The following is a 25536-nucleotide window of genomic DNA, read 5'->3' as shown; positions in this document are numbered from 1 at the left end:
GCAGAAATCACTGTAGCACTTACTCCCCATGTCATAATGTAGTGTTTATATGTCTGTCTCACTATAGTCTGGTCAATGACATGGGGGCAGGAACCATATTTTTTTATCATTGTATCACAAGACCAGACATTAAAAAAAATTGAAACAATCAACAAATATCTATTGAATGGATGAAGTGATAATTTTGAGATAACCTTAGTTCTCTAAATTCTGGCTTAAGTCTTTTAAATGAAAGCATATGTAATTTATTAATCACAGGTAAGTGAAGGTTTTGCTGCAGAAAAGCTAATAAAGCATTTCTGAGAAAAGGAAAGTAGTTCAATTTTTAACATTTTCTTAAAAATATTAATTTAAATATTTTTTCTTAAAAAATATTATCTTAAAAAATAAAACCACATATATAGTCATTTGTGAAAGAAGACACATCTAAATTGTCCTAACAACATCATAAATTGAAACAGAAATATATATATATGCACACACATACACACATATATTTAATTATATAGTGCCATGTGGGCCACCAAATAAATAATTCATAATGGCAAAGTGGAACGAGTCAGTTTCTTTACTGGATTTAAGTAAATACAGATATTTGTTTCCTGGGATATTCAGTAAAATACTCCCAAAGTGGTCTTGTAGCACTCAGAGCTAACTTTGTGATACAGTGTCAGTGGTATAAATAGAAAGTGTGTTTTACAAATTAGAAACCACCAAAATGAAGAGAAACTCTAATATATTTATTCAAAATAACCAGTTGATACCGTGCTTTTATCCCCACTACACATGCACATATAATCATGCTCAAAGGGTAGGTATAAAAGCAATTACTCAAGGTACGCAAATGATGGATTGAAGGTATGTGCAGGATCTCTAAAGTAGCCCATGAATGTTCTTCCATCACTAATACAAACAGGAAGACACCAGCTGCATTGTCACCTTATAATAAACGGAGTCCATTTGCTGGAAGAAACTTGTAATGGATGTTAGGACATGAAGAAAAGGATGGTCTGAGAGAGGAGATTATTTCAGTAAAGAAAGAAAAAGAATCTGAAAAGTGCTATGAGATCCCAGACTATTCCTATAAAAAATTAGATGTCTTTTGTGTAGAAATTAAAACAAATTTGTGAAATAAAGATGATTTGTTTAAAGTACGCCACATGATTGTCTTTGCGATCGTAAAAGAAAAGAAATAGGAAATAAGAAAAGAAGCCCACCTCGTTTTGGAGGCATATTTTGATATATAAATCAGTACTTCTCAGTCTTTAATATGTGTAGGATTCATCAGGGATCTTGTTAAAATAAGGATTCTGATGTAGTTTGAGTGGCGTGGTCCTCGAGATTCTGCATCTCTATTAAACACTGATGTTGCTAGCCTTAAACTACACTTCAAGTTCCAAAGGTAGAGAAAACTACAGTGTAGTCGCACAGATTTGTGTTCAAATCCTCAATTATGTCACTTGAATGGGTGGCAACCTCTGAGCATTAGTTATGTAGACACTGCTCATCCTGTTTAAGGTTTTAAGATGATGTTAGTAAATCTCCAGGCACAATTAACTGTCAGCTCCCATTACTGAGGCTTGAAACTTTATTTGTTCAAATTGATGTTATTGAAAATGTAATTATATATCAAGTGTAATGAAAATAAATAGGCCAAGATGTTACCCTAAAGAAGTAAAAAAAATATATATATATAGACATTGTTTTGTCTTTGTAACATTTCTCTTTTTATGTGCTTTACAAGTGGTTTGTAAGGTATCACAAACATTTGAAAACAAGAGGCTAAAGCTCATTTTGAGATGGTGACTTCCTCCTGTTGACATTTTTGTCCAACAACCAATTAGGGCCTTGGTAGCAAACAATGTTCTGGAGAGCTAAAATTCCATCAAATTAAAGCGGGGAAGGGATGAAGTAAAGTGGAAGTCTGAGTCTTTCAAGTGTATGTAGAAAATGAGTAGAAATGTTTCATAAATGAAATGATTAGAATGTATGCCAAGTAGGAACCGACTAGGTTAGAAGCAAATAGTGCCTTAGAGGTTCTTGACCTGATGCATTAAATCTTTCTACCACAGACTGTATCAGAAACCCTTACGATCCAACTAGGGAAGAACATGAAACTTGTCCAGTTTTGTGCTCTGGTTCCAGCACCCCGATCAGACTACCAGTTAATCATTTGTATCTAGATTTCCAGTTGCCATTTCTTAATTATTCTCCTTTTTCCTCCTCTTTAGCGGCTCTGGATTTAAGTATCAGTGGCACACAACCACCCCAAAAACCGTCCATCCCCAAAATGTGAAGCAACAACAGCCTGAAATTAATGCCTTCTCTAGGAAGAAGTGTTTTGAAGAGTCTTAATTATCAGATTTGAATGTAAGTGGGGCCTCTTTTAGCTGCAATTCTTTTATTAGTAATTTTAGGTCCCTCAGGAGAAGGCTATCTATTGTCCACGACATCATCCATCCTTTGCTAAAGTGTAATGTGGGAATAAGCTCAGGATTTTTTTTTTTTTTTTTTTTTTTTTTTTTTGGTCTCCAGTACAAATTTTTTTATAAAAATAGAAAAAAAACTAAACAAAGATTCAATTATATAACCCAATACAAGTTATATAAATAAAAAATAATGGTGTTTTGTTCAAATATTCAGACAACCTGGCAGAATTCCAGGCCTTGACTGTCATCATTAGAAATGCTTATAAATCATGTTTATAAAAGGAAATGGCAATGAGCCTTTGTGAAAAGGTCTCAAACTTCTTGGTTCTCATGACAACTTGAAGGGCCCATATGATATTTTCCTGTGATGCTACCAGCCTTTTGAAGGACATAACAAGACCCACCCAACCAGTCTTTCTGTAAAATAAAATAAATAGTTCTCTAGCAAACAAACAAATGACAAAAGTTTGATTTTTTAAATGTTTTTAAGAATCACCGAAGAAGTTATTAATAATTAGATTATGAAAAAATTTCCCCAGGATCCAGCTTTTCTCCTTATTCTGACTGGATGGATAATCCATGACATATTGGAGAATAAAAGTCTTTAGCAATAGCAGCAACATATTAAAACATTTGACCCAATCTCAGAAGTCACTGGGACAGGCCTGTGCACACTGGCATACAGTTCACTGAATTCAGAGTCTTCAGTCTAAAAGTTTATTTAGAGATTACAGAGCAATGTCTGTAATTTTAGAGGAAGGTCATGAGGCCCAAGGAGCTTGAGCAATGCACTCAAGTCATAAGCTCACCAGATGCATCTCCATGGAGACCAGCCCTGTTTTTCATACTCTATTAGGTTTTTATCGATGTTTTTGCTTCTGTTCTCCAGATACCTGTGCACCTTCCAACAGATTTCATACCAGGATCTGAAAGGATCTATGGGACCTAGCAATGGAAAAATCTCTCCTTCAAGCCAATTTGCTTCTCCCTCATCATCCTCCAACTACATTTCCCTTCAGGCCATTCCTAGGACAGGCTCATCTCTTTTTCACATCAGCTTCCCAGGTTCTCCATGTTGCTGCTCTGTCTCATGCTTGCATCTTGGCCTATATTTCATCACATATGTGAGTCTTCGCTGGAACCCCTGTTTGTTATCCTCTTGCAGTTTCTTGTTATTTTATCCATAGTGCTCATGAATCTAGTTATATTTTATATATTACCTATTAGTTTATTGCCTTTCCCCAGTAGAATGAAAGTAAAACCATGAAGGCAAAGATTCAGTATTTTTTGTTTTTCGAGGACTCACCAGTCGGAGTTTAGCTTAGATAGCAGCAGGTAGTTTACACTAACCCCTCCTCATAAAACCCTATAGGTAGGTACTCCATTGTCTGGGCTTATTTAAGTGCTGTTAAATTCACCCTTGACATCATCTCTAATATCATCATCTCTCTCAACCTATGGAAGAAGACAAAATTAAACAGGATGCTGTTGATGACTACAGGCTATATATAATAGTGGGCTTAGAGGCTAAAACTCTGACCCTCTTCAATAACTCTAACCATTTCTATAAGTACATTGACTTTAGAATATCTTGGGGAATGCAGGTTCTCATATAAACTGAAAATTGCCATTAACCTCATGCCTGACACTGAATGGCTAACCTTTCAAGAATAGATGAGGCCTGGGCCTTCTCCTGTAGGAAAACAGATCTAAATGATCTAAGTTTATTATCATACTCTTATTACTTGTGCTTCCATGTTCATCTGCTTTACAGAGTTAATTTAAACACCAATTTGAGTTTTCACATAACACAGGAGCCATCTCCTAAAGCCAAAGTTTAAGGAGGAAAAGAAAACAATATTTATTATCTGTTTGGAAAGAAATCTATTTGCATACTAAGATGTTGATACAAGCATCCTGAGAAATAGAGAGCTTCAAAGGAAATTTTAACAAAATTATTTACCCACAGTCATTAAAATAGCAATGTGTTGAAAGCTATCTATAGCAAGAGATGCCAACTAAAAATAATTTATTTGTCAAAAGTACAAAGGTATAGCTCTTAAAGGAGATGCCTTATCACATGAAAATTTATCTAGGGAACCTCTCTTTCGGGGGTTATTGTGAGCTATACAATTTGGACCAACTCTCTCATTGATAATATTAGAGTAAAGTATTTATATTAAATTGAGATATATTTTTTAAAATCCTTTTTTAGAAGCACTGAAGAATGGAAATGATAACAGGAAGTTATCAGGCCAGTATCTAATAAAGGAGATTATATAAAATGATAAACAGAAGACCAAAGCGACTTCTGCCATAATGAATTTGACCAATCACAGCAAAATTGAACTTTGGCCTGGATAGCCAAGACCCACCCAAGATTAGGACTCTTAAGTGCTGTCTCCACGTAAGAAAGTTAGATCTAAGTTGCTACGAATTTGAGAAAAAGGTAAAAAACAAAACAAGAAAAATATCATTCCCACTGTCAGGAAATAACAAGAAAAACTACAGTGGTGCTGATTAGCAAAGGAGAAAATAAAAGTCCTAGGAAAGTCATAATCTCAAATCCTTTTCTTGTAGATCATATAGTTCAAATCCACCTGAGTGGCCGAAGGATTCTTAGGACATGTATTTATGAATTTCCAGGCACTTAATACTCCCAGGCATTAAGATAGGCAAATGAAGAAGAAAAGTATTTTTTTCCAAGGCCTCAAAAAGATACATACCATTAATTTTCAAGGAAAATCACCAGCACAAAATATCAAACAATGAGGTACCTAAGAAAATAAGTCTCCAAGAACAAGAATGAACAGTGAAAACCAAAATTCTCCCTATATCAGATATGGTTTTCAACGCAGCTTACTATGTTTTAAGAAAAAGAAAAATGTCAAGCTAGAAAGTACCTATCTGTCATATGGCATGGTAAAATACAACCTACTAGATTCAGAAAAAAAGATAATAGCTTCAATTTAAAAAACATTAAGATAAAAATTGAGTAGAAATACCCAATTAGAAATAACTAGAGAGATATAAAGTAAACTTGAACTAATAATAAATAATCTCTCCAGAAGGCAGCAGAGATCAAATAACAGGAGAAAAGTGAAAAAATAAAATAATTAAGAGACACAGAGGACCAAGAGGATCTGATACACATTTAAAGTTTCCAAAAGAGAAAAGAAAAGGAATGGAATAGTGCAACATTTGAAGACATAATGGATGAGAATTCCAGAAAGGATGAAGTAAACACAGATTTGAGATGTCAGAGAATTCCAAGCAGAGAATAAAGAAATGTGTGTAAGATTAATTACAGTGAAACTCCAGAATTTCAAAAATGGAAACAAAAATATTAAAATCAGTTTAAAAGGCTGTTTACCTACAAAGAAATAACAGACTAATAACAGTGTCAGAAGAAATCAGGGTATCTTTATTGTGCTAACGAAAGGAGATGCCTGGCTAGAATCTTATATCCAGTAAAATGATCTTTTAAGAATGAGGCAAATAGAGACACATCTAGACAAGCAAGTTTGTCCCCAGCAAAACCTTGCTAGCAAACTATAAACACGCCATTTCACTTTAAGGTAAAAATTTAAATATAGAACAAAAATATGTCAAGAAATTGCACCCCCTAAATAAATACAACAATGATTTATAAATGATTTTTATTATCAGAGGAATGAAAACTGAAGAGAAACAAAGATGTAAGCCCCTTGGCTTTCAGAGTGTTAGACTAATGGACTGACCCACCCTCCTTGTTGTATACAACTAGCAATAACTCTTTGCAGATGCTGGGAACTGTATACAACTAGCAATAAGTCTGCAGATGCTGGGAACCCAGCAGTGTGGAACTGTGATCACAGACAGCTTAAAAGTGAGTGGGAATCAAAAGAGGTGAGGGAGCCCTTTGACTCCTCCGGCTTTTGCTCTGGAAATGGGTTCCTGACCACAGTGGCTCCCAAGCCAAGTGTGATGGTCTCACTAAACTGGGGGAAATGGAGATAGAAGTTTGGGAGGCTTTGTAGCAGCTCCTCCAAATTATGGCTTCTTGTTGGCTTCTGGTTGGCTTTCTGGTCCTGTGAGTGTCAACAGGCAGAGGCAGCGCCTGCCCATAGCAGCAGTTAAATACAGTCCCTAGTTTTTCCGTACTTGCAAGACTTCACCACACTCTCAGAAACATGGTTCCAGCTGGCCAGTGCCCCTCGTCTGAGCTCAGAGATCTCAGAACCAACAGAGATGCACCCCCTCCTTAGATGCCTGAGTTTCAACACATGAGTCCCCTCCTGTGTGCTAATATGTGTCACTAATGTCACTCTCCCTGTTTCCCCAATCACACAGCCAAATGTACCTATGATAGCTGCTCCCTGCAGTGGCTACCTCTGTAAGAATTCAAGGCGCTTTGTGTGTGTGTGTGTGTGTGTGTGTGTGTGTGTTGTCTTTCTAGTTACATAATTACATACACTATATAGTTTACATCTGCTAACCGTTCTTTATATTAAATTACTCAAAAAAACAAAACAAAACAAAACAAAACTGGTGAGGTCTGTCTCCTAGCTGAATCTGCTTGATACACCAGTAAAACAAAATTCAATTTACGATAGATGAAAGATCTAAATGTGAAAAACAAAGACATACAATTTTTGGAAGTCATATAGGAGTATATTTTAAGAAATTCAGGGGATCCCTGGGTGGCGCAGCGGTTTGGCGCCTGCCTTTGGCCCAGGGCGCGATCCTGGAGACCCGGGATCGAATCCCACATCAGGCTCCCGGTGCATGGAGCCTGCTTCTCCCTCTGCCTGTTGTGTCTCTGCCTCTCTCTCTCTCTCTGTATGACTATCATAAATAAATTAAAAAAATGTCAAAAAAAAAAAAGAAATTCATGGTAGAGATTCATTTCTTAGATGAGACACACACACACAAATAAATTAAATAAACTAAACATAGGTAAAATTTACACTAAAATCCAGAATTAATATTGATTCATCAAAAAGCATCATAAACCAAGTGAAAGTACAAATTGTAGAGGGGGAAGATGTTCCCAACACACACACACTCCACATACACACAGAGCAAGTATTCTGAAAATATAAAGAAGTATTCTTGATCAATGTGGAAAAGGCTGGCAACCAAAGAGAAAGTTGGGCACAAGGTTTGAGAAGCACTGATAGAGGGGTGGGGTGGGGGTCCAAATGGTCATAACACATAAAAAAATATGGTGAAGGAATTTTAAATTATGTCCAAGAAAAGATACATGCGTCTATGTAAAGGTGGCAAAATTGAAAAGTACAAAATACCAACCTGTTGTTAAGGACACAAAGCAAGTGAAATGTCGATTGGTGTAACCGCTGTCGTAAAAACTGTGGCGTAGCCTAGCACACCTGGATATGCTCATCACCCTTCCATTCAGCTCACTAACTTCTAGTTTATATATTCTAGGGAAATGCTACAAGTACGGCAGGACATGGAAATGGGACTCTATTTTTTTCCCCTGCGTTCCAAGTTCTTGGTTCTTTATGACACGCAATTGCAGAAAATGACTTTCTCTTTCCAGTGCCTACGAAGCCCTCTTCTCCAAATGCTGTGTAAATAGTTGAAAATAAAGCCCGAAACCTCTCTGTAAACATACAGGAAATCAGTAGAAGATTCATTAAGGCGCAGTATCCAAGGTAATCATAATTTGTTTTCTAAAGTATTTTGAGTCACAGGAAACTTTTCAATAATCTTTGCTGTGCTTAAGATAATAATGCCATTAATTAGTTTCCTTGAGAGACTTCCTGGGTGTTTTATGAACGATTTCTTCTTCACACTCCCGGGAAAGAAGTCATCATGCATTCAAATTGCAATCAATGCAGGCAGCTCTATGGAAAGTGATTGTCTTCTCCACTTGATGTGCTTCAATTATTTCATGTTCTTAATCCATTTATCTCTGCTGTAAAGAGTGAGGCACCAGGAGGGAGAGAACATCTCAGGCAAGTTCTTGGCCAGATGGATCAGAGGGGATTGGGGTATAAAAACAGCAGTGAAAAGGAACACGAGAGCCACAGCAAACGATGTATCCCAGTTTGCAAATTAAGTAAGTATGTTAGCAAATGATTGACCTTGGGAACTCCAAACCCTCTTGGTCACGAAGTTGTTTAAACGTAAGAAATATTGCTTGAAGGAAGTTTTCTCATGACCTAGTTCAAAAGCATCTTTCAAGGGCCTAACATGTGAAATGAATGATAATAGGCTATATTGTACATTTTGTTTTACATTTATTTAGATAGACCTTATTCTATGAACATTTGAGAGTCCCAATAACAAAACTGAATGCTATAAGACTACAGGAAAATCAATATACCATGAATTCATCCACTCTAAAATAGAAGGGAAAGAACTGCATTCTAATATTTTATATTATTTGAGGTAATTCTCAAAAAAATCCAGTAATGTTAGTAATAATAATAAACCACAATATTAACGTTTCCTGGCTACTCCCTCAGGGGCTGGAGCAACATGCCACACAGATATTATTGTATAATCCTCACAGCAGCTTTATAGAGTCAGGTGAAACATCTTAATTTTTATAGGTGAAGAAAAGCTAAGCTACTTGTTTAACTCTCGATTGATTGCAGGGGAGCAAGAATTCAAACTCAAGTTGGTCTGCATCCAACTGATGCTGCTTGTTTTACTGTATACTCTTGGCCTCCTGAGCTTTTTGAGCATCTAGCATCTGCCAAGACGGCACGAGGTGCTGGGAACTGAATATAGAGTTCCCTCATGATGCTCTATTATCATCAAGAATGTAAAATAGAGGAAAAAAATACAAAAGAAAAGGATAATCATTAAACTTAGGTACATGCCCCGCACCTAGGAGTGCACTGAATGAAAGGATGTGCTGTTTTGGAAGGGAGGTGAGCCAGGGAACGTTCACAGAGAATGTGGCACAGAAGTAATATTCCTTTGTCTTCACCTACAAGGAAGAGGTGTTGCAAAAGGAACGCAGAGCTTAGCGTGGAGAATACATGACGTGAATGGAATGTCTGCTAATTTCTGCCAGTCAAAGCAATCATCTAAATAGGGTGTGAGCTCATTAACTACCCACCAAACACGTGTAAGGACTCCGAGACTGTCTGCTCAACAAGTGATTATGTGGCACTGTCACCACCGGGGACCTGCGAAATTCAGAACCTCTGGCCTTGACCCAGACCTCCTGGAACGGAAGCTTCATTTTCAGAAGATCATCAGGGGATTTGTGTGCACATTACATCTGGAAGAGCACTGACTAGATCAAAACAATGAGTTCTCAGACGAGCTGATGAAAAGTTGTATGACTGACTTCAATATACCTGGGTGCTCTAACCCTGATAAGTAAGGCAGCATGTTTCCTAAAGCAGGAAGCCAACTGATGCCTAATATCCCACATGTGACAATTTATTTTGATCAGGCAAGGTAAACTAGATGATGTATGTCTTCCCCCCAAAAAAACTGACAGACCATACTTAGGCACCGGGGCTCTTGGAAACACGGTCAGTATTGACTGTCCATAGTCCCAAACCCAGCAAAGGGCAGTTACTTGGTAATAAAAGGGTGTCTGGGTAAAAGAGGATTGAGAAAGTTATTCACATTTATCAGGGCTGTGGGTTGTGGCAAAATTTCACATGTGTTTTCTCATTTAAGCCTCACTTTAAAAGAGAGGAATCTGAGGCTTGGAGAGAAGAAATGATTTTCCCAGATGTGATTACAGCAATAATAGTTATAATCGTGTCACTAGTATTCACTGTGCACCTACAGTGTTCAAAATATTGGAGTAAATGTTTTTATTTTTTTCAAGATTTATTTACTTATTAGAGAGAGAGAGAGAGAGAGAGAGATCACGTGGGAGGAGGGGCAAAGGGAGAGGGAGAGAGATAATCTCAAGTAGACTCCCCACTGAGCAAGGAGCCCTATGCAGGAGTCAATGTCATGACCCTGAGATCATGACCTGATCCAAAATCAAGAGATGGTCTTTCAACTGACCAAGCCACCGAGGCACCCCTGGGGTAAATGCTTTTGTACCATTTATCTCATTTAATTCTCACCACAACTCTGGGGCAATATATTATTGCCTCTATTTTATAGTTAAGGAAATGGAAGAGTAGATGGTTTAAGTGATTTGCTCAAGGTCACAGCACTAATAAATATGATTGAACCAAGTCCATACTCTTTCATCAACACCAAAGTAACTTCAAAGGCCATCCTTTCTTTATCTACAATCTTGTCAAAGGGCATCAGAGATTCTTACTTCTCTCATAACTTTCAAAGAAAAAGAGGAAGGAAGGAAGGAAGGAAGGAAGGAAGGAAGGAAGGAAGGAAGGAAGGAAGGAAGGAAGGAAGGAAAAGAAGAAGAAGAAAGAAAGAAAGAAAGAAAGAAAGAAAGAAAGAAAGAAAGAAAGAAAGAAAGAAAGAAAGAAAGAAAGAAAGAAATGAATCCTTTAAGGTGAGTAATTATAAATAACAAGAAAGAAAAGAAAGAAAGAAATGAATCCTTTAAGGTGAGTAATTATAAATAACAAGATTTCTAAGATTTACAAGTGAAATTACTGAACTAATGTTTAGTAAAATGTGCCCTTCAGCAAAGATGCAATCAGCGTACTTTTGTCAAGGCAGTTGTCTTCATTGATTTGTCAGGAGATGGATGGGAGATTGGATTTCCCGACCTATCCTGTCATGGAGAGTCTTACACAAATAAGTGCAGAGATATTTATGTCAATTTACAAAGATAGTAACTAAGCATTTCTAACACATATTTCTAGACCAACCCCTACACCCACGTAATCAAGGTCTCTAATTCCTCGTCATGCTACCACAAAATTGCTGGATACGTCTGCAATTCAGCCAACACAGGTCCCTTCCTGGAGGGTAGAATGATTTAGAGGATGTATGGGGGCCTGGCTCCCCACCCGAGTCACACAGGTTCAGACAAGTTCTTTAATACTCTCTAGCTTGTGATTTCCACCTCCATGAACTAAGCATTTGTGCTGCCTCAGAAGATTGTTGTGAGGATTGAGCACAATCACAGAGTAGAGTCCGGTGCTTACACTGCTTCATAGATGACCCTTCCCTTCTTTATTAACCTTAGTGTTTTCACACCATCAGTCAGGACTTAAAAGATACATGTTTCCATCGTGAGGTGAGTATTTCTGGGTAAACCACAAATCCACAATGATATCCCAGATTCTGAGTGCTTGTCACCATCTCTAGTAGTTTAGTTTTAGTCCATTAATCTGAGTTTACCAAGTGGATCACCTTGAACAGCACATCTGTTTTCAGTGAAGGCAGATCATGCAAAGTAGCCCCAGGCTGATGTACAAAGTATGAGACAGGTGTCCATACTGAGGCTGCACACGTCCCTTGGCTTTCAGACGTTTGCAGTTGTCGGAGATGCTACTCATTCATGGGGACACACCAAGCCTTCCCCTCTCTGTCATGAGTGATCTCTAGTCTTTCTCCTAATGCCCAGTTAAACTTTCTTTAAACATGCATGATAGCAAAGAGGTAACAGAGTAAAACTGATTTTAAAAATTCACAGTAAGTACAAGTAACCTCTAATGGATTTCACTGTTCTTTTCACCCGGATCATTGTTATTTCTAGCATGCACTCTGATAGCAAATTAAGTCTATATTCAATGCTGAAATTTTCTTAATCTTTGATAAAAGATGCTTTCCTCATCTTCCCCCAAATGGAAATTGGTCAGCGCAGCTTACATATAAGACGCTCTGGTAATTTAAAGGAGCCCAGAGAAATCAAAGCATGGGGGGGCAATGAATCATATTGAGAGTTAAATTGAATTTGTCTATTGGAACAGATAATCTGAACTTACCATCACATCCCATGAATGTTATATGGAGGAAACAAATGTCACAGGAACATGTGAGCATATCCATCCTCCAGAATACTGCTCTTCCTAGAAATTCTAGGCACTCTTCAAACAGTCTTAAGAGATAAGCCATGTTTGCCCCAGGTAAACAGGCTTCTCACTGGCTCTCTCTGTCATTACTGGACTCTGCTGCCACTCAGTAGCCTGGCAAAAGGCAGCTGAAGATTACAATTTTCCATTTGCCCAAAATCTAAAATTACGAACTCTACAGATACCGGTGACACAATGAGTAACCCTCGCTTCTGTAATGCCATAGCTTGATGCCTGTGATTCATTGTCAGAGGGCTTGGCAATCCACTAATGGCTTCCATTCCATCTGGAATATGTCAGCTCACTTTTTGAAGACAGAAAGAAAAAAACAAAGATAGTTTCTGAACACTATCTTGCCAGTGTGTCAGGAAGCTGAAAGAGTCAGGACTGCACCTATAAGTTTTCATATATATGTCTCCTATACTATACTCTAATTCAGGGCCTACTGATCCCAACTTCATAGATAAATTTCTCCAAATTCCTGAGATAAAACATAGTGTTTAGGATGGACACTCTTACATGGTTTAACAATATATTAAATAGCTGGTGCATCTTTGAATAACAACTTTTCCCTACTGAAGCATATTAATCTCTGCGTAATAGGAATATTCCAGCACACACCTAGTATTCTGGGAATTGGTGTCCTGAAATCCCTTTGTGACATTTACTTTTATTCCACTCTTCTTCCTGTGGACAAAATGGCCATTTGCCCTCATATAATTGTTTTTGCCCTTCCAAGAAAGACTCAGTTAAGTCTTTGCCTCCATCCACCTTCCCCAAATCTTTCCCTTCCCCCCCCGCAGTTAAGCATCACTGACAGGTAACAGCCTTTGCAGCCCGACTGTGTCCCATTCCCCTTCACATCAGTGACCCGCACCTCATCAGGTCTAAGGATTTGGACTCTGCTTCAGGTCATATTACAGTCAAATAAAAACTCAAATTGGATGACTCCTAGCCACATTTCAAAACCTGTTTGACTGGCATTTCAGGTCTTTTGATCACCTGAAAGTTCTCTTAGTTTTGGTACATTTTACTTGGTTTTTCATAGTCTGATTGCTAATCTATAATTTCAAAATATTTGATATAGAAAAGAGATTGTAATACTTATGCCACGTTCATCATTTCTGTGATCATCAACAGCAGGAGAGCTAACATTGAGTACTTAGTAAATAAAAGACAATGAAACTCAAGATGCAACATGCACTTTCTCCTTCCCCACAAAATGGGGGCACAGTGAATTATCCAAACTGGGAATTCAAAAACTGTTGAGTGAATTAATAGTATTCATTATTCGGAGGCTTAAAAATTAAGCCAAGTCAATGGTAGTGATCAAGTATACTTCCTTTTCCTGCCTGTAGGTAAAATAATTAGGTTGATGATAATTTATCTGGGGCTTACTCACTTGTTAATACAAAAAAAAAAAAAAAAAAATCTGACCAAAAGGAAGATTCCCCTCCCCACCCTGCAAGAAGTAAAGGTATAGAAACCCAGAGGATTGCTAGAAAAATTTTACTAGTGTTAAGATGATTTTCAAATAACTGGTGAATAGTTGTCAGTAATGGTCTATAAGACATAAATATTCAGTACAGGGGAATCATATCCAGGGTAGAAAACTGGCTTGAATGTCCAAAGGGAAGCAAAGAGAACCAAAGGCAAGGACCTCAAGCACGACAATGAAGTCAAAGGTTCAATCCAAACATGGATATAAGAATCCATTTCAAGCCTTCTCTCTGGGGCCATGAAGTTTGTGCAAGGCTTAGCACCTCTGTCCTAGGTGTTGGCACCTGCATAGAACCAGGATTAGGACAAGAGATAAAACAAAAGGAGCTCACAGAGACCACTTTCCTAGTAGTTGAACTGTTCCTAGGAAATAGACAATATCTTGGACTCTAAGGAGGAATCTTGACGTAACCAGTGGAAACAGCCTGTGTTTCTCTGTCCCCTTAGCTCATAGTCCTGCGTAAAGACACTGCCTGCTACAATATCCGGGTTCTGGGAGTGGAAGGAACCCCAGAGAGAGCCAGTCATCATTGTCTGGTGCATGAATCTTCCACTAGTGCTGTCAGTAAGTGCTTCTATCCTTTGCTTAAACTCCTCAAAATGTTGTCTCCCACATGTTACTCCAGTTATTACTTTAGGCCCAAATCTGCTTATCTCCCTTGCTTTCTAGACAACGGAACCCTTCTAAAGAAATTCGACCCCCGTCACTAAATCCCAGCATCTTCTGCTAGAACTCTGATGCTGACTAACACTGTTATTAGCATGAACCTATTCCACAGGCATACAGTAAGTAGGTAAACAATGATCGGCAGACTGCCCAACCATATGTTTTCCCCATGGCCAACTTCTCTGTTGTTTAATGATCAAAGTTTCCCCAAATCTTTGAGGACTCCCTTCCCCCTAGTCACTTGCACAGTGTCTTTGTCCCCTATCCTCCTCCACTGCCTAGGTGATCTCAGCCCAGCTAGTCCTTCTGTCTGGCTTGTGGGAATCAAGTAAGGATGCAGGTGTGAGAAATGGGACTACAAACAAAGCGGTCACCAGATCATAAAAGAACTTGAGTTACACCTTACAAACCTGGTCATGGAGCTGTAGGCCAGCAACTTGCAGTTTGCCCATGGTGGGCTGCAGGTGTACAGATAACTCTTTGTATCTGTGCTTAGCGTTGCTAATAGAACGGAGTTGGTTGTTGCTGCTGCCAAGTGATGCTATCTGCTGTCATTAAAAAAAAAATGATAAAATTCTCTTTGAGGGGAAGGTGCTTCTTGCCCACCATGTCTGCCTTGAAAACTTAAGAGGGCCCAATAAGAAGCCTCACCTGTGGAGTTTTAAAATAGAAGCCTTCCGGGGGCACCTGGGTAGCTGGGTGGTTGAGCGTCTGCCTTTGGCTCAGGTCGTGATCCTGGGTCCTGGGATTGCATCCCGCATCAGGCTCCCTGAAGGGAACCTGCTTCTCTGACTGCTTGAGTCTTTGCCTCTTTCTCTGTGTCTCTCATGAATAAATACATAAAATCTTAAAAAAAATACAAGGGTCCGATCTTCTGATCCTTGGGACTCTAAACAGGAACCTATACGTTAGTCCAAGGGTCTCTATAGCAGACAGTAATAGGGTGTCTCCACACATCCCTACCGGAAATGAGACAAGTTTTCATTGCTATTTCTTTGACTACCATATTTGTGTGAAATTCTGTTCAGAGTTTATAGTCTCTCGTGTACTGCCTTACATACACGTAAATCTGGTAACACTTCCTCAAATTGAGACTGTTTTGTCTCTCCTGTGTTAGTACAGAAGGGTATTTTGTGGGTAAGATGTTTCATTCATCCAATACCACAACTGGCTCTCCACGTTGGCCTGCACTGAGCTGGGTGGGTTTTGTGCCATTGCAAATAATCAGGGCACAACGTGCTGTGAGAAAGAGGAAAATGCTACTGCATATGTTTTCAGGCAGGTACTCAAAGAGGTTGCCTCATGCATACAAAAGAGCATCCAAAGGGCAGTGAACAGCAACACACTTCCAGAGGGTGACATCTCGAACAATTTTAGGGACATTGTGAGATATTTTAATGCAGTCGCAATTATTTTAATGGTTATTGTATGGTAGTTTCTACTGACTTGTGTCATTTAAAACTTTTATTTCCTTACATAGTGCTAAGAACAAAAACAAGTTAGGACCAATGTCACTCAAAGAAGGCAGAGCCAGGACAGAAGTACAGCACTGAATGGTAGCCCCACACTATTTTTTAGGTAAATGAAACCTCCCAAACATAGTGTGGTTGAACTACACAACATCATTGGCAGTTGAAACACAATAAAATCAGAGAAGGCAAATAAGTTACCGCAATATCCCACTTCAGAGATGTAGAAGGAGCTAGGACAGTAGTCATATGTGAAAGGAGGGAACAGATTTGAGAGATATTCTGGAAGTGAAAATAAGTAGACAGGGACATTTGACTAAATGGCAGGTGAGGAAGAGAGCACAGATGGAAGCTTTTGGAGGTTTAAGTCTAAGAGAGTGAAAGAAATGAAGCACCATTTTTCAAGTCATAGAACTTTACAGAAGGCATAGGTTTAAGCACTAAGCAGGTGACTCTGGACCTGGTCCACCTGAGACGCCAGTGAGACACCAGAAAAGGCCACTGCCTGGTCCACGGGCATGTTAGGAATGCAGGCACATCTCAATGTCTTCAAACTTTATCAGTCACTGTGGCCATTGAGGAGATTGAACTGAAAGAGCAGCCCAGAGACAACCTAGAAAATGCCCCCTCTCTCTGGCAGGGATAAAGAGAAGCCCGAGCAGCATGAAGCAGCTGGAGGAGAATTAGGATTATCATCTACTCTGTGGTCAAAGATGGAGAGAGTTCCAGAAAATCAACAGTGTTAAATGCAAGAGAACAAAGATAAAGACCGATGGGAATGTTTATTTTCTTTCTGTAATTTTATTTTTATTTCTGTATTTTTTTAGGGCTTAATTTTTCTAATCACTTCAATGTGGAGTTTCCCTAATTCTGATAGATTCTTTCCATAGCATCTTTACTTATGTTAGCTACTTAAAAATATGTTAGGTCATAGTTTTGTTTTGGGCATGTCTTTCAGGCATTTATTTTCTCTTCCTAATAATACCCTGAATAGCTTTGTATGGAAATTAACCATGATGCATTTCTCATGCTCTTCTTGCTTCTCCTCTTTCACCTCCGCCTTCTGCTCCTCACCTGGAGGCTCCCTTTACTTTTAGGAAGGCGGGTAGGTCTGAACAATTTTTCCAGCATTATGGCTCTAGAGCTCCCTCTCCTGTCATTTTTGCAAAGTAATGACAACAACAAAAAATATGACCTCACATTTACTGTAATGCTGCATTTGTTCCTTTTCCTTGTTTAAGAACAAAACAAAACAAAACAAAATGTTTTCTTCCCTTTGCTTCTTTTGTAGCTATTCTGATAAATTTGGTTTTCTCCCAATAGTTTCTCATCACTGTGGGTCTTTTCCCTGGAGAGAAGCTTCATTTGATTAGTTCCGAGTGTCCACGGGGCCCTACTGGTCCAGCACTTTCAAATCTAACTGCAGAGCTTTTGTGGCTTCACTCACAAAATGCCTAGGCTCCCCTCTATGGTGGACCCAATAGGTTTCCAGTGGTAGTCTGGCAATTACTATGGGGCTTTGAGATTTTTTTTTTTTTAATTTTTGATTTATTTATTCATGAGAGAGAGAGAGAGAGGCAGAGACACAGGCAGAGGGAGAAGCAGGCTCCATGCAGGAAGCCCAACGTGGGACTCTATCCCAGGTCTCCAGGATCAGGCCCTGGTCTGAAGGTGGTACTAAACCGCTGAGCCACCTGGGTTGCCCCAAGATTCTTATCTTAATACTAAGTTCATGAAGATTTTGCAGTGATCTCTATAATTTGTGTTTGTTTTGTTAACAGCATAATGTTTTCAAGGTCTTATTAAGTACAACTGATGCTTCAGGAAGATGCATCATGGCCCATGACCTCACATGAGCATGGAAGTAACTATGTAACCCCATTTTACAAGCTCATAGATCTGTCTTAAAAGTTTCATTATACTTTGGGGGGGGGGACACCAGCCAGACACAAATGGGTAGTATTATGTATCCCACTTTTAATAACACACATAACCAGGTGTACCTGGGTGGCTCAGCAGTTTAGTGTCTGACTTTGGCCCAGAGCGTGATCCTGGAGACCCAGGACTGAGGCCCGCATCAGGCTCCCTGCATGGATCCTGCTTCTCCCTCTGCCTGTGTCTCTCTGCCTCTCTCTCTCTCTATGTCTCTCATGAATAAATAAATAAAATCCTAAAAAAAGAATATACATAACTAAATACGAATTCTTTGGTAAAGGAAAAGGTAGAGATGATACTTCAGAGAGAAACAGAATTGAAGGAAAGAAGGAACTTCTTTTAGAATTAAGGAGAATATAATATATTTTTTAAGTATAGGAAAGAACTAAGAGAGATGAAATAAAAAGGTAAGTGTTGAATAAAGACTATAGTGCAAAAGAGTAAAATCCAAAATCATTTTTAAAAAGCTTTTTAAAAAGGGATTAGCTCTGAAACATACACACATGCACACACACACACAAACACACACACACAAATATCTCCTCCCTTATGATACCAAATTATCATCACACTTTTTTTTGAAGAAATCCTCCAATGGGGAGCCAACTACTCCAGACAGGACTAGCTTTATTGAGAGATCTTTGCTTTATTGATTGGAAGACTTTCATTTCCTGCATTTTTTCATGTGAAATTTACTCCCTCTTTCTCAGTGCCAGCCATGGAAAAGAAATTAACATCTGTCCACATGATGGTTTGCCTGGAGAAATGTGAGATTTTGTGGAAAAAGAGTAAAGATGAGTTCCTTTTGTCCAGTGCCAATGACATGTTGGAATGAGTGGCCACTATTCCACATGTTAGACAGATGCATTAGAGGAAGAAAGTGTGCAGGGATGTAAAGGTTGACAGAGGAAAAGGGTTAGAGTGCAGACTGATGCTAGATGAGCTGATCCACTCCAGTGGAACTGGGTATTATCTGAAAAATGTGTTTGTTTGAGACCAAGATCCATTTTGTGACAGCTGGAAGCTGAAGCTTGAGGGCAACTTAGTCAGTTCTACCCAAAAGCCCATTTGGTCTGCAGCCAAATTCAGCTCTTAGGAATATGGCAGTGCCTACAATTAATATTCTTTCTTCTGTTTATTGAGCATTGTATTCAGTCACAAAGCCTTAGCCTTTAGGGAGTAAAGAGAATAAACAAATGAGCAAGATTAGGCTTTTATTAAACCAAAAATTGCATGGCTCAGCTGAATAAGCACCAGTTTATACTTACTACTTACTAATGAGATAACATTTCAGGCCAAGGAATGCATTTTGGTTACAAGGATATTGTACCTGATAAGTTAACACCAAAGCTTTTGAAAATATAAAGATTCCATATCCCTCCAGATGCTGGTGACGTTAGTTCTGTATTTTGAAACTAACACAGATCCCAAGGGATGATCGGTGGGAAAGTAGGGACTTAATCCTGGATTTAATCGTGGAATCTGAAGTTTTTCCACCAAAAAAAGATTATGGGTAATATTTTGAGCAAGAAAGCATACTTAATTTATTATATGAGGCATCTCCCGATACTCTTCCTATAGAACAATGAGGCACACAAGCAAAAAAAAAAAAAAAAAAAAAAAAAAAAGAAAATCAGAAAGACAGCTGGGCTAAAATCAAGAAAACACAAATATGCAGAGTAGAAACACAGAGTGATATTCACAGCTGAAGCCATACTCCAGGCAGTTTGGGGAATTGAGGCAGAAAGTGGTAGTTGACAGCTAAGCTATTGTCACTGAAAGAAAGAGGGAAAATGTATACTGTATGATGACTAGAATAGATTACTCATTGACTCTCCTGGGAGAAAAATCTAATTTTCTGTGCTATCAATGTTAGATTTCACCTTATGACTTGTTTAAGCCAATGCAATATGAGCAAAAGTGATATGACTCTTTGTAGAAGAAGCTTTAGAAGTCAGTGACCAGTTTCTCCCATATTCCCTTGACCAAGAAAGAGAAAATCCCATCTGTCTATGCCTCAAAATGAAAGAAATAATGAAACACAGCCACAGCATCCAAAGCATACATTAGCATACATGAGAAATGAAACTTTTTTTTAAATGCCACAGAGGTAGTGGGGTCATTAGTCATTGAAATATTACCTACTTTATTCTGATTAATGCCTGGACCTGAGAAGGACAGAAAGTGATGGGAGAGGAAGGGTGCATTATTGCATACTTCTCATAGTTCTAGTTTTTAGGTAGCTACAAGGCCACAGAGAGGACAGCTAGAGACGCACAATGAAATACTGAAACAGATGTCTCCTGGCTCAGTGACCAATCTGCCATATCCCTAATATTGCCTTAGCATTACCATGTCCAATCACATTGTAACAGTGTGTGTGTGTGTGTGTGTGTGTGTGTGTGTGTGGACTGCAGGCTAAGGTTTTTGTAAGCGGGGAAAAAAATGAGCATAAACAGAGAGAAAAAGTGAAAATGAAACAAAACAATATCCTACTCAAAAATGAGCCAGCAAATCCAAATCCCCAAATTCATGATGAAAATCTTGTGCTAAAATTACAACCATCACATCCAACACACAGAAGGGGAATTGACTCCAGATGGAATGACAATTTTTTGAGTTATAGAAGACTGCTTCAGGAGAAAAGTTTTTATTTTTTTAAATCAGTTTTCAAAAACCAAGGAATTGTAAAACAAAAACAGAGAGAAATAAAAACTCCAATTTTATAGGTAGATTCTAGAAAGAACAAGTCAAATATACAGAGAATAGAAAAAAGTCATTATTAAAAAATTAGTCACAGTATACTATAAACATAGTATGTTAGAAGATAATATTTAAAATATCACTCAGAATGTAATAGCAAGACCAATACCAAAAAAAAAAAAAAAAAAAAAGAACCAGCATATAAGAGAGATCAATAGATTAAAGGCTTGAAGATGCATCAAAAGAAATTCTAAAAGGTTGGGAAAAAAGGAATGACAAAGAAGAATATTTGAAGAAATAATAGGATTTAAGATGCAAATCAAACTTAAAATGCCCTTTGAGAATCTAACAGAAAAATGAAAGATAAACTCAAATCAAGATATGTTTTACTGAAACTCTAGAAATCTTAAGATTCTAGGATAACAGAAGTAATACCAATATAAGGACCTCTAAAACTCCACACCCCCATAACAATCTATGAAAATGCTGGTAAAAATTAAAAAAACAAACTTTTTCAAAACTCTGAAAATTAACCCAAGGCTTGGTAAGAACAGCAAGCTTTGTATCATTTTAATGAGCTCTGTTCCCATTGTCCTCTCCTTATATCTATGAGAACCTTAAGAACTAACAATCTGGCAACCATGGAAGCTATGATAAAGAGAAGCCCACCAATCACTGGGAAGAGTGAAAGGGTGTTCAGATTCCCAGAAATCCAGAACTAGTGAATCATCACTATTTGGTTTATCTCATACATAGGATTACTCTTTATTTGACCTGATTCAGAGCATGTTTAGTAAGAAAAACCCTATGTATAGGGAGTTTGTGAAATCAATGAGCTGCAACTGTTTAACATTGATTGCTGTTGCCTCAGACAGCAACATAAGTTGGGGAAAATAAGAAGCTGGTTAAAAACTTAAAAAGAAAATGTAGGGAAGAAGATATCCATCAAGAACTTGAAAATCTCCAGCATATTCTTGAGGATCTAGAATAGTGTGCATATGTGTAGAGCTGGACACAAGCAAAGATTTGAGAAGGCCTTGACTGCTCGTCTCTGACTGATGTTGAGTCTTTGCAAAAGCAAGAAGTGACAGTAACTATAAGGTTGCAAAGGACATTGAAAGGGGATTGAAATCTTGCTCTGATACATACATGGGTCTTTGGCAAAGGAAGGGAGACTTGCTGATTCAAGATGTTTAAAGAAATCTCTGTAAAAACGAGCTGGGGCTAGTTTTTACACCTGGATGGCACTGTCAGTTAAGCATCAGATTCTTGGTTTCAGTGGGGTCTGATCTCAGGCTCTGCAATTGGCAGAAAGTCTGATTTACTATTTCTCCCTTCCCCTCCCTCTCCCCTCTGTATTCTCTCTCTCATTGAAACAGATAGATAAATCTTCCAAAAAAAAAAAATCCACACACAAAACTGGCTGATTTATTAAGTTAATGGAGAATAGACTTCAATGACTGCACATGATAAAGAATACAAACTTTAAAGAAATACTCCACAATAAGTCAGTCAACATAGAATACCATTAAAAAGCTACCCCCCCAAAGGTTATTTGTCTACCTATCTATTAAATATTATTTTTTTCTTGTTCTGAGAGTATTCAAGATCCACTCTCCTGAAGGTTACTTCAAGTATGCCCTACAATAACATTTTACAATGTATACAAGTGATGAGTCATATATTGTACACTTGAAACTAATGAATGATGTATGTCAATCATACCTGAATTAAAAAAAAATAGAAATAGAAAGAAAAGAAAGAATTATTCCAGTTAAGTCAGCAAACAAAACACATCAATAAGCAGCAGTACAAGAAAACTTGCAGGTGCTACCTGCAAAAGCTTTCCAGGGTGCCTCCTTATGTTATTTAAAATGTCTAGTTTTCAACTAACAGCTATGAGAGACATACACAAAAAGACTAGAAAATATGACTCATAAAAGAAAAAGAGTAAAACAGTAGCTAGAAAAAGTGAGCCCAGATATCATACTTAATAAAAAAATATTTTAAGACATCATGTATAAATATATTCAGGGAACTATAGGAATCTCTTAAAATAATTAAATGGAGTCTCACAACAATGTTTCACAAAAGAGAGATTATAAATAGTGGTATAGAAATTACAAAAATAATAAAGTAGAAGAGGGGTGCCTGGGTGGCTCAGTCAGTTAAGTGCCTGCCTTTGGCTCAGGTCATGATTCCAGAGTTCTGGGATCAAGCTCCACATGGAGCTACTCACTCATTGGGGAGTCTGCTTCTTCCTCTGCCCCCACTCCTGCTCATGCTCTCTCTCTCTCTCTCCCCCCTCCCTCTTTTGAGCTCTTATACTATTACTCATAAATAAATAAATAAATAAATAAATAAATAAATAAATAAAATATTTTTAAAAAAGAGAATAAAGTAGAAGATATGTCATTGAAAAATGCAACAACTGAAATGATAATCTCACTGGAGGACCTCAACAAGAGATTTCAGTAGGTAGTAGGAAAAAGCAAGGAACCTGAAATAGTTCAGTTGTCTGGTTTGAAGAACAGAAACAAAAAAGAATGAATAAAAATAAACAGAGCCTCAGAAAACCTGCAGAACACCGTATATCCTACTGATCTATGCATAACTGAAGCCCCAGAAGAAGAGGGAGAAAATGAAGCAAAAAGAGCATTTGTGGAAATAACAACTGAAAAACTCACCAAATTTTTTGAAAATATTAATTTACATATGGAAGAAGCTCAATGAACCCCACATAAGATAAACAGATTCCAATATCACATCCAGGAAGTGGGAAGCTTTACATATAACTGCAACTTTCTATTCTTTTAAATAATTCTTCTAAAATAAATCCTGTAAAATATGATTTGATATTATTTGATACATTTGATAAATTTAGGTGGTGGGTATACATACCTGCTGTCAATGATTAATGTCCTTACATACTTAAAGTTGCTGGTTCAGATTGAAACCTTAATATATATTATTCTCTCCTTTCTCTTTTCAAATGACAGATATTTTATTCTCCCTTAGTAGAACAGCAACAAGGAAGCTCTGGTAATTTCTTACCTTTATATAATTCTCTTTGTTGACAATAATAACACAAGATCAACCAAAAACTCCTCCTAGTGAATAATTTGTTTCTCTTACTCCCAAACAAGGAAGCAATAGCAACAATGCTAGATTCTTTAATTTCAACCAAAATGAAAACAACAACAAACACAAAATGTATAATGTATGATCATTGTTGTCAGAGTAACTTTCTAAGCTCCTTTTTTAGACAATATCCTTAAAATTCTTAAGGAATTTTCAACTCTATTTCTTCAGCTATATGATTTAATCTGTTACTGTATGGCATAAGAATAATGCCATTTTCCTGAAGTCTAGGTTTGTTTTGCCTGGAGTAGCCAAGCAGTTCTCTTAGCATTGTGGCCTGTACAAGTTGGGCATAGAATTCAAAACAGCCAGTGTTGCAGAATGGTCTTAACATTTGTATATGAGTTTTGACATTCAGATACATTGATAGTCATCTTGAAAAATGCCTGGTAGCAAACAAGACCAGGCAATGCCATGTAGACTCCTAAGAGCTGCAAAATGCCAATTTCTTGGGCTTCAGCTGGGATATGAAGCTACAGATGGATAAAGTCTATGGAGACAGAGGAACTTGTTCAGTCTCGCTTTAGAACAAACTAAAAACAAAAGAAAACAAACAGGTGTGTATCTATTATATTTACCTGTCCTCATAACATAACTGCCCTTCTATAACTCCTGAGTCCCAGAAAATTGCCACTCCTTTTTCAAGGTGCAACTCTTACATAGGCTACTCCTAGTTTACCTAGACAGTATCACTGCTGCCTTTTTTTTTTTTATGCATTTATAGCATGATATACTCACCTACAGTCCTTTAAAAGTGACTAACCCAACCTTCAGGAAAGAGAAGAGGAAGCCTATGTGACCCCATCACACAATTAGAGTTCATACTTGAAAGAATTTACCTAATCAAAATGAAATTCAGGACTTGTAGACTTTTTGCTTGGTGTTTGTGTGTGTGTGGTGGGGTGTTGGGAGAGGATGTAAGAATATTGTCCTTATTTTGGAGTCATGAACCTGAATATGACGGCCCAAGAAAACTGGCAGCCATCTTTTCAATACTAAAAGAGCCAATCGGAAGCAGCAAAGCCAAGGGACTAGTTCTGGTCATGTGGTTTGAGCTTGGAATTCAGCCTTCCTTGAAAGCTCTGAACTAGAAGCCAAAATACAGGTTTAATTGATTATTTGTTGAATTTTGTTTTCTGTTACATGCAGTACAGAGTCCTAATTGCTAGGGTCTCACTGGGGCATTGATTTTATCTTAGAGAAATGGAATTAACTGAAAAAAAAATTTAAGTGAAGAGTAACAAGAATGTGTGCTTTAGAAAGACAGCTTTAACTACTTGTGTGGACAAGATGGCATAGACTCATTATTCTTTATTTCTCCCTTCTAAGTACAACTATAAACTCTGAAAATAAGACAGCAGGACACCATAGGAGGACTCTAAAAAGTGGAAAGAGGAAGACAGACTGGCTAGGGACCACAGGACTAGAGGAACAATGCTGTGCTCCAACATCTTTCAATTCCCACTCCATTCTCCACACCAAGCAGCAGATCAAGAGCTAGTGTCTCTTGAATCCCAAACTGTAGGAGAAAGCAGCCCAGGTAGATCCCTTCCTTCCCTGATTGAACTGGAATCTTGTAACAAGAAGCCAAGGGGAGTCCACTCTGCTCCTAGGGGCTGGAGTCCCCCTCCCCTTCAGAGACACTGGGCAGCCAGCCCAGGTGGCCAGAAGCTCAGGCAGGGATTCAACAAGAACCCGCAGACAACCAGAGGCAAGAGAAAACACTCTCTCAAGGCCTAGAAAACAGGGAAGTCCAGCCTGGGGAAGAA

At 38.1% G+C, this 25536-nt stretch overlaps 1 protein-coding gene and 2 long non-coding RNA genes across 13 annotated transcripts in view; 1 reads left to right on the top strand and 2 right to left on the bottom strand.

Annotated features, from left to right (window-relative positions):
- LOC100855646 overlaps positions 1 to 7850 on the bottom strand; it is a 47896-nt gene extending 40046 nt beyond the window's left edge. The window contains exon 1 of one of the 3 annotated variants that reach the window (XR_005358065.1): positions 7722 to 7850. This is a non-coding gene — a long non-coding RNA (uncharacterized LOC100855646). The remainder of the gene's footprint in view (positions 1 to 7721) is intronic. The other 2 variants (XR_005358066.1, XR_005358067.1) reach the window with 2 other exon arrangements.
- The window catches only part of NRG3 (neuregulin 3), a 1041408-nt gene that overhangs the window by 178259 nt on the left and 837613 nt on the right, over positions 1 to 25536 (bottom strand). The window lies entirely within an intron of this gene.
- Positions 7947 to 25536, top strand: part of LOC102151261 — a 67786-nt gene continuing 50196 nt past the window's right edge. For all 3 annotated transcript variants that reach the window (XR_005358062.1, XR_005358063.1, XR_005358061.1), the window contains exons 1-3: positions 7947 to 8089; positions 14300 to 14417; positions 14523 to 14638. This is a non-coding gene — a long non-coding RNA (uncharacterized LOC102151261). The remainder of the gene's footprint in view (positions 8090 to 14299; positions 14418 to 14522; positions 14639 to 25536) is intronic.

This window comes from Canis lupus, chromosome 4, assembly GCF_011100685.1.
Source record: "Canis lupus familiaris isolate Mischka breed German Shepherd chromosome 4, alternate assembly UU_Cfam_GSD_1.0, whole genome shotgun sequence".
NCBI lineage: Eukaryota > Metazoa > Chordata > Mammalia > Carnivora > Canidae > Canis > Canis lupus.
Note: the sequence above shows the minus strand (reverse complement) of the source record. Positions and strands in the feature narration are given on the sequence as shown.